Genomic DNA, 7918 nt, shown 5'->3' with positions numbered 1-7918 from the left:
CATCATGCCTTCTTTTAATTCTTTAGAGATGATCTATTTCAGTTCTTTGGTTATATTTATAATGGCTGCCTTAAATTCTTTGTTAACTAGAGCACTGAGGTCACATCAAGGAAGTTTCCATTTTCTGATTTTTATCTCCTGTATCATCATAATTTTATTAGTATGCATGCCATAGCTTTGTGTTAAATATGGAAAATTTTAGATACTATATTATAGCAACACATGGTGCTTATTTCCTTTTATCACCAGGATTTATTAAATGTTTTTGAGTGGCCTTTCATTCATTCACCTAATGACTTGGCTGGCTTGATCTCGGCAAGTCTATTTCCCGGAGTCTGATGCTGTGACCTTTGTTTGCCTTGCTCAGACTTTTTTTCTGAATTTAATCTTTTAACCTGGCCACCTAAGGCTCACCCCTGGATCAGCATAATCCATTTATTATTCAAATGTTGAACTTAAACCCTCTTAGCCAGTGAACATTTTAATCTTTATCATTTGATGTGTTTGGGGTTTGAGGAGCTGCTATCAATTAAAGGAGTTTGTTTTTGCTACATGCCCAGCCAAGTATGAGTAGCTTAGGTTTTTCTCTCTATGCTCGTTTCTAAGAGAATACAGCCTTAGCTATGCACACAATCTTCCAGGTTTCTAGGGGTATGTGTAATTTTACTTTTAAGCCTGGTTTCTTGGGAGCTGTCCCTATGTCAGAGCATTTGGTCACTGGTTATACTTAAGCCCCTAGTACCACTGAGAATTCCACCCTTTGTGTATTGATCTTCGAGCGATTAAGAAAAGCTTTCCAGCACTCTCCATATTCTTCCTATTTTTCTAAGCAGGTGCAGTGTAGAATTTAGATTTCTCAACCTTCAGTTTTGGTCGTGATCACAGGAGAGTGCTTTTTGGCTCACTTCTGATTCCTTAAGTCAAAATTTTGATGTTCAGTAGTTACTACTTGTGTAAGTGAGTTATGAATGTGGCTTCCTAGTTGTTCTCTACCAAGATCACCATAGGCTTCTCCTTCATCATGGAATTCTCTTTACACTGCTCTAAATAAAGTTAGTTCCCACATGTAGAGCTGTAGAACTCTTCATTTTAAAGCATGCTTCTCCATCTCGCCTGTTGACATAGGGTGACATTTCTGTTCCACTTTGAAAGAATTGGACACACCCACTTTGGTTACTTTTCTTAGAGTGAGACCTCAGCTTCATAGGTAGTTGCTTATAAGTATATGCTGGAAGGGGCCTTCATCTTCATGCCTTGCTTTTCTTAGTTTGAAATCTGTGTCAAGTAACTGAGCTTGGAGCTGTGGTACAGGTAAGGAGGATGTAGTATTCTTGGCTATTGCATGTGGAGGAAAACTTCAGTCCTGTGAGTGAGGATTAGTTGGAACAAGAATACCCTGATCCTCTCACCCACATCTGCCTAGAAAACAATTTACATGGGTGGGCAGAATGAAACATTTTTGCAGCCTACTCTTCTCTACCCCCAGGTTGATACCAAAGCCTGGTCTGAGATGTGGGCAGGAGGAAGTCCTTGCTTTCTTAGCCTCACTTGCCTAATTTAGATGCCTGGAGTAGTTTCCACAGGGTGGAGGCTGTGATAGGTGGGTGGGAGACCAGGGTGCGGAATGAAGGAGAGTTGTGGCTTATTATTTTTGCCAAACTGGATTTTCTTGAATGAATGTTTTTCCTTTTGCTCTGTGCTCTTAAGAAAATTTCCAGAGATTTTTATATGATTATTTTCCCTCTTTTTAAAATAATAAAATGCTTGTTTGGGGGGCAGAATTTATCAAGTATTTCCTGTTTCTTATTCAGGAAGTTGTTTCTATTCATAGATTTTTGAAAACTGGACATAACTTTCACAATCCAGGGAAACATTTTCATTTAAAAGTGAAAGAACTTAGCTCAGTGTGACTGATCCAGGACAGAGCTAATGGAAGACAAAGGCCAAGCCAGTCACCTAAACTTGAAAGTGGTAGTCCAAAGTAACCCCCTCTCACCTCTTCTCAGGGCACCCATCACCCCCAAACCACTAACCAGTGCAATTTGAATCTTTTCTCTATGGCCTATTTGGTTCTCAAAATTTCACTGAACTGCCTAGGGACTTGTTCAGATTGGGTCCCATGTTGTGTTGACACGTTTCTGTCATACTTTAAATGCTTCCTGACTTTCTTTACAGCACCTACAAAAAAAGATGTTTTATGTTCGTGTTTTACATTCCACACCTCAGTTCTGGAACCAGGCATTTCTCCAAGGAGCCCTGGTTTCTTTCTAAAGCAGTTTTAAGAGTATGAAATATAATCTCTAAATGCTGAGAGCTGTAATGAAATTTCCCTTCCATTCTTTCTTATTAAAGTATTTTGGTAAAGTAATTACCTACCACCTACTCAAAGTTTTCTGAGCCAGAGTAGGCTTATATAAATTTACCTGAGTCTGACTAAGGATTATTTCCCTATTCTGCTTAGATTTATCATGAACTTCGACAAAGTGCCCAATAAAATAGCCCGTTAGCTTGTACCTTTTCTGTGATGCCTGCTTTCAAACCTATTACAATATAATCTACTTCCTCCAAGGACTAACTTATCCAATGCAAGACAAGGAAAACAGAAGCTAGGGTTTAAAAATTTGATCTTTATTCACTTCAGGGAAAATATCTAAATGTGTATCTGCAGAAATGAAATCTAAAGCTTTATTTTATATTTGGATCTATAAGGATGATAAATAAATGCATTTACTTAAACCATAAAATCAGAAATAGACTTGAAAGGAAAAGGAAATATATTAAAATGTTTTCTAAATTTAATCAAGAATGTTTAAAAAGTCTTTAAGAAATTCAAATAATTAAAATGAAGAAGTAAGCAATATACTTAGATATTTTATATACCTGAGGACATTAGAAATGAGTTCTTATAATAAAATTATAGGAGTTTTTTGTCCTTCAAGGCCCTGAAAGGTCATTCTGTCAAAATAAGATTAGAAACTCATTTATTTTACACATTATTCAGTATTGAAATTTATTTTATTTCTTTGCTCTTGTGTTTGAGGTGGTCAAGTGGGAAACATTTTTATTGGTCATGAAGCATTTTTCTTTAAAATGGCTGCTATTTTTCTATTAGTAATAATTTAAAAGTTAATACATGCAAGTAGAATTAAATATCTTTTCCTAAAATAACTTTATATTTTTTCTCCAGACACACTTGAATGTCAGTTATTTATTGAACATGTACCACAGATGACAACTGCAGTAGTTATCTGCTTTCTGAGATTCTACCTTGCAAAATTACACTCTATCAGGGTTTAATAAACCATTTTCTCCCAGTAGCTACCACATTATTGAAGCTGTAATCATGATTTTTATAAAAATGAAAAAATTAAAATATAATCTTTGAAATGCACAGGTCATTTTTAAGCAAAACTTAAAATACTTAACTAATCAAATGACAATATCTAATATTTCAGTTAAAGTTCTTTTCTTTCAGTTCATATTGCTTCATTTGTTCATAATTTATTAGGTTGAAATTAAAAGAACTTGCCTTGAAAATCTGCAGAACATAAGGTTTTGTAGTTAAGTACTATAAATGTGATATTGGGAAGTCATTTACATGTTATATTCTGTGGCAACTCTAAAACAATATAATGATATTTATTTACTTTCCAGAGTTATAATAATTAGATTGTCATGGTAATGTAACATGTATATTTTGTATGGTCATATTTGTTAATGCATTTATATTATTACTGAGAATCAATTATATGCCAAGAGATGTTTCTTTATGCAGGCACTTGTTTTCTTTGTGGTATTTATTATATAATAAAATTTATCTGTAGTAATAACAACAGAGGTAATTTTCCATCTTGTTGCAGTCTTAACTTTCTATCATAAGATAATATTGTTTTTAAATAATATTGTGCTCTCAAAGGAATAAAAAGTCACATTAAAAAATGTATAAAACTAACTGCATTTTTAAGCTTAGCGTTTGCAATTGCTTTCCACTTTGTATATCTTTTGTAACTTTCTCTGGGCTGTGTGTGCTTTTCTAAACAGTGTTCACATAGCTGTCAACTGTAAACTATGCAAAGCAAAGGTTAGGCATCAGTAGATAACTTCTGTTTCCATGGAAACTGATTCAGTTTAGGAAAAAGCTGTAAGTGCTTATACATAATCATGGTTTCAGAAGACTTCATTGCCCTCCTCTGACAGTGCAGTAATGTAAATCTTTTTGAAAAAGGACCAATTCATAGATTAGTCTCAATTGAGATTTTCAAATATTCTTACTAATGTGTCTATTTTTAAGATGATCTTAAACATCCCATTCAGTTTCATTCTCCTTCTAATAAAAAATTAACTAAAACAGTCCTACTTTAGTTCAGGAAAATTATTTTCTGCTTATATATGTCTGAATTTGCTGTTTCCATTATAAGATTTTGATAATAGACTGCTCTGAAAATAAGTCTCATGGGAAAAGTTGCAGGTGGAAATGTTTCAATAAATGTTCATTTATTCTTCTTGTTTCATTTTGAAGATATTCTTTCTTATTTTTCCTATTTTCTTCCATTCCTTACGTTTGTCAAATTGTGTTAAGAATTCTATACCAATATATAAAGTCAACTTGTCTAATTTTGTTCCATCTTTCTTTTTTCAAATATTCATTAAAATATCCTCGAGTGAAACAAATGAGAATTACTCTGAAAATGTAAATTTATATCAAATATTTTTAAGAATCTAGAAATAATGCCTCCTAAATTAATCAAGTTGAGGTCCAAATGTGAATAACAATGATTTGCTTCATAACTACAAATAGTTTAGAACAAATTCTACAATGTGGGTGACTGACAGTCGCTAAGACATGTGACCTGTCATGATGATTACCTCCGTTGGCAAGGGCACGCAGTATACCTTTGCAACAGGACAGAAACTAAGTGGGAGATACATTGAACCAGAGGCATAGTTAGGACTTAAAGAGTATAGAGATATTTCAAACGGTAAATGATGAGCACTTAGAATAAACAGAATGGAACCATTTGTAAAAAATACAAGAGATGTTAGGATAGAGTTCTATAACTTAATTATTTTCTTTACATGACTAAACTCTAATCTTTCAGGACCAAGTTCAATATGAAGTCTTGGAGCATTTGAAGGAATGATTGCTCTTTTCTATGCTTTCAAAACTCCTGCAAATATACAACTCCCTAGATTGTACAGCTATCAGAATATAGAGTGAAAAGTGGGATTCTACCACATTCCACAAATTGTCCTAGTGTATGCTATTGTACTTGTGAAAAAATCACCACTCAATACATATTTACCAAATTGAACTGCATCTCTAAGTTCTTTTTCCCTTCTAAGTTCAGTATTCAGGATTTGCAAATAGAGTCTATAAAGATCAAAGGAACTGCGGTTAGCTATGCTCCGATTTTTTAAATGGCCTTTCATGTAGCATCCATTGTCAGAGAAATCTCTAAATACTTCTTTCACAACAAAATAGGTTTAAGCTATGAACAAAAGCTTCAGACACTGAGAATATGACTTTGAAAATGACTGTAAAACATTTTAAGGAATTTTCTAAAAATAGTTAACCCTCATGTATGGATACTATAGGTAATCTTTACTACCCATCTTATTAAATGTGCAGCGATATGACTGCTGAATGCAATGTTGTACCCTTGGTTCACTTTGGGACAGAAAGGGGCATTAGACTACAACTAAAGAAATCAGAATTAATATGACATCATTAAACAATATTGTGATATTGGTACTAATTGTAGTAAGTGATACTAATTGTAACCAACATACCCTACTCATTTTAGATGATGATCGTAGAGGACTTGAGCAGAGGAGATGAGACATCCCTGTTCCATTTCGGTAGGAAGCCCAGTGTGTCTGAGGCTCTGCATCCTGGCATACAGCCTGATCAGAGTTCCAGGGCTTCTGTAATCGTGTAATTTGGGGCAGGATGCTAGAGCAGAGAGAATGGGAGGAAAGCAAAACATGATTTTTTAAAGTATACAATGAAGGACGTGGGAGAATCACAGTTAACAAGGAAGTTATACAAATACGTAGGAAGGCATAAAAGGAGAAGGCATTTTATATCTCACTAGCTAGCTAGTTAGCTTTCTGCATATAAATGTGTGCTCCTGTGAACAAGTACATATGTATGCTAGTCCTGGTTCCTGGGAATCTGTCTGGCACCTTGGTTGTGAATCCTTTAAGAAGTTGCTGATCCCAATTCTGGGGCAGGAAAGCTGCAAGACAAGCTGGAACACAATGCTGTGGCAGAGATGCAGGAACTCTCAAGAAAACCTGGAAACATGAGAAAAAGACACAGAAGGCCCCTTGAAATGAGTCCCAGTGGGAAATAAAACAATCTGAGCACCAGCATGAATAATAATAATGCTTTTTAGCTCCCTGTATAAATTAGATACCCATGACACAAGACCCTCATAAATTTCTTCACGAACACACTGAAAGATTCAATGAGAACAATGCCAGTACATAGGGAAATAAAGAGTAACTTTACAGTAGAGGTAACAGTCTGGTACCAGGTATTTAAGAAACTAAATAAATATCATCAGAAATGAAACAACCAAACTTGTGCTGCAGTGGGTGAAAGCAATGAGAACAAAGAGCATGAAAGAGACAGAGAACAGAGTATCACACAAGGAGACTCTTCCTCTTTGAGGAAGCGGGTAAGCTTTCCACCTGAAAAAAGTCCATAAAGATCAACAACTGAACCCAATACAAAATTGTACACTGAATCATTTTACTACAAAAGACATTTTCAGAAAATTGGTAAAAAATGCAATGAACTTCACAAATATTACTGGTGTATCAGTGGTACATTCCTAATTTGTGGGTGTGTATTGGGACTGAATAGGACAATGTCCTTGTAGATATACACACTAGAGCATTTGCGAGTGACGGGCACAGGAGCAATGGTTACAGGAGTGACAGCTTCTTCTCGCAAGCTTATTTGTACTGTACACTCTGAGGCGTGATTTAATATCCCAGATATAATGTTAAGAACAGAAAACAAGTCAAAACAACAGAGAACATACAAGGCAATGAAATTTAAATAGTAATAGAAAAGTATTTGGACAGTCAGGACAAGAGTCACATAAAGAAAATGGCAGGACTGGTATAATGTTTCTAGGGTAGCAAATTTATATTTCTTGCTTAATTAATATATGGGTACAAAATATAAATTATTTGATAACTTGTATCTTGTATCTATTTTCTTTTATCTTTGTGTTTGTGAAACGTTTTAAAAAGTAAAAAGATATTAACAAAAAATCATAGTACAATTAATTTATACTTTTGTAGTGTAAACTAAGAGCAATGAATACTTGTCTTAGTTACTTTTTGCTCACTGCTGAGACAAAATGCCTGACACCAAAAGTTAAAGGAAGATAGGGTTATTTAGCTCAGTTTGTAGAGGTTTTGTCTATAATTGGTTGGATTCAAATCATGGTGGCATATGGCAGAGAGCAACAGTTCATGGTGGTGGTAGACAGGAAAAGCAAGCAAGGGAAGGCAAGGCTCTTTCTGTCCTTTATATTGTATGCAGGCTATCTGCCCTAGGGCAGGTGTACCACTCATACCTTTAATCCCAGCACTGGACCATGAATCAATCACAAACTCTAAATTAAGCCATCTTGAAAAGCCAGTCCTCACCCCATGACTGTACAGGGCTTTGACAGGATGTCTAGACACAAACCATAACAATACTGATATATTTCATCTGATCTAAAACACTACTCATTTTCTAAGCAACTAGTATTTTATATCAGAAAAAAATCTACCAGTCATATCATAAAATGTATCTTAGAATCAAGGATGTTAATATGTCAAAAATGTATATCTTGATCACAGTTAAATAATATTGTCTGGATATAGTGTAGTTTCTTCTCCCAGCTTGGGATCA

The sequence above is a fragment of the Chinchilla lanigera genome, unplaced genomic scaffold (genome assembly GCF_000276665.1).
Source record: "Chinchilla lanigera isolate Chin_1 unplaced genomic scaffold, ChiLan1.0 scaffold00002, whole genome shotgun sequence".
Classification (NCBI taxonomy): Eukaryota; Metazoa; Chordata; class Mammalia; order Rodentia; family Chinchillidae; genus Chinchilla; species Chinchilla lanigera.
Note: the sequence above shows the minus strand (reverse complement) of the source record.